Genomic DNA, 2,470 nt, shown 5'->3' with positions numbered 1-2,470 from the left:
CCATTATGCTTAATAGGGTTGTAGTAGTTACATAATTTCGGGTCAACCTCAAGATATAAAAGTCTAGAGGTGAAGTCTAGTCAGTCAGTCAGGTTACAGCCTGATGGTGCCTCCTTGTGGATGTGAACATCCTCCTCTCTGATTTTACCTTCCTGTTGATGAGCCACTCTGAGACCTGCCAGAGCCCTGTGAAGCTTCCACCCCCAATAGATCCACAAGACCTTTCACCCATCCACCTGTGATCTTCCTGCATTTTTCATCACTCATCTAGTTGTGTGAGTCTGAAGAGGGAGTTATGGACTAGTATTGGACTATGGACTTAAGTTGGGCTACACTGGGATGTTTGCTTGATATATAATTACTTCTTGATATAAGGCTCTCTCATACACATATGAGCATTACTAGAATTGTTTCTCTATTCAACCTAGTCTAACACAAGGGCGTGTATGGCATGTATTATGTCCCCTATGTTCGTATCCATTCATTTTTAAACATTAATGATCTTTATAGTTCTAGGTTTTACATTCAGGTTTTAGATCCATCTTGAGTTTGTCTTTGTGAAATATGTGTCCTTTCATGTTTTCCTAAAATTGCTAACCAGTTTTGCAAGCACCATTTTAAAGAGTTTCTATTCCCCCATTTAATGTGTTTGGGCCCTTTGATAAAAATAACTGCTTACAGGTGAGTCTGTTTACTTTTGGGTTCTCAAATCTATCTCAGTGACTTATAAGTTTGTGTTTGTACCAGTAACAGGTGCTTTTGATTACCTGGGCTGTATAGCAAGTTTTGCGATTCAAAATTGAGAAGCCTCTAACGTTGTTCTTCTTCATTAGTATTGCTCGGCTTATCTGGTGTGTCTTTCCTTTTCATATACAGTTAGTGGTTAATGTCTCTTTAATCTAGTTAAAGAATGATGTTGAAACCAGGATTGCATTTTATCTGTAGATCACTTTGTGTGGTGTTGTTTTTGGGTGCCATCAAGTTGGCTCTGACTCATAGGGACCTCATGTGCAACAGAACTAAACACTGCCATTCCTTTTTCCATCCTCACAATTGTTCTTAATGTTCGACTCATTGTTGGAGCTGCTGTTTCTATCCATCTTGTTAAGGGTCTTCCTCTTTTTTGCTGTGCCTCTATTTTACTACACCTGGTGCCTTTTCCAGGGAATTTTCTCCTCTGACATGTCCAAAATGCCATGACAAAAAGTGTTACAGAATGCACACAATTCAGATGATAAGAAAGCCTATGATGACAGATTGGATTTAGGACACAATGCTGTTAAAGACAACAACAGCATGGAAATGAATGTTAAATGTTCAAGTCGGATAAATGCATGATAGTGACTCCAAATTGTCAAACTGCCCCCATGCCATGATACCCCGGACAGTCAAATCTTCCCACAATTCAGCATCCCACTATTTTCCGGTTGTACCAAAACAATAACAAGTAAATGATTTCACATTTTTCAAAAAAGCATTTACACTTGAAAAAAATTAGGTGGGGAAGAAGTGGGATTTCCTTCTTCTTAAAAATGTTTCTAGAGCTACTGAAAATTTACATTAACAAAATAGTTGATGAAAATACTCCTCTGGACTGTACAAAAATGGAGATAATAGGGCCCATTGATAAGACATGGTAGATAAACATTAACCAGATTTGGCTTCTTTTTCTCCTGCTTCGTCAGAGGCTGGATTCTCTTCATTTCTCATTTCTCCATTTTCGGCAGGTAACATTTTAGGTTCTTGGTTAGCTGCTTCAGCCTGTTCTATGTTTGCTCCCCTTTTCCCTTTTGCTTGCACATTTTTGTCTGAAAATTTATCCTTTCCTGTTGCTTTTGGCTTCATCTCCACTTTTGCAGGCACAGGTTACACAGATAACCTAGCTGATCTCCACTTGGGCTCCTCCTTCACCGCCCCTTCAGCCTAGCTGACCTTCCTTTTGGGCATCTTGGCTGGGGGAAGGGCACTGCCAGATGCCTGCGGACTGCTTGGCACCAAGAGCTTTCTTGAAGTGGGGTTGCCCTGTTGCTCTGCCCACCAACCAAGCTGCTGCGACCTGCGGCAGGGGTAGTGGGAGTACCTGCCCAAATGCTCTGGTATGTTGGTTTTTTATTCTCATTTGATTTATGGACATTTAACTTTTCATTTAAAATTTTTTTTCTGTTACCCAGTAGATTTTAAGTAGGGAGTATCCAATGTCCATGTATTTGAATTTTTTCCCTTGGTTTCATGTTTTCTAATGTTAAAGCATTTTGATTTGAGAAGATGCTTTGTAGTATTTCAATGTGTCTTAAATTTATTGAGCTTTGTTTTGTGGACTAACATATAGTCAATTCTGGATAATGTTTCAGGTGCGCTGGAACGGAATGTGCATTGTGCTGTTTGTGAACTTATTGTTTGGTATATGTCTATGTATAAAGTCAAGTTGGTTAATGGTGTTCTTTAAATCTTCTAGGCCTTTGTTAAGTTG

The 2,470-nt window shown here is 39.4% G+C and overlaps 1 pseudogene; it reads right to left on the bottom strand.

The window, feature by feature from the left end:
- Positions 1 to 1,647: 1,647 nt before the first annotated feature.
- Positions 1,648 to 1,947, bottom strand: LOC101640003 (annotated as a pseudogene).
- Positions 1,948 to 2,470: the final 523 nt, after the last annotated feature.

This window comes from Echinops telfairi, unplaced genomic scaffold (assembly GCF_000313985.2).
Source record: "Echinops telfairi isolate 266 unplaced genomic scaffold, ASM31398v2 ScPeMD7_7419;HRSCAF=8457, whole genome shotgun sequence".
NCBI classification, from domain to species: Eukaryota; Metazoa; Chordata; class Mammalia; order Afrosoricida; family Tenrecidae; genus Echinops; species Echinops telfairi.
This window is presented reverse-complemented; position numbering and strand designations above follow the sequence as displayed.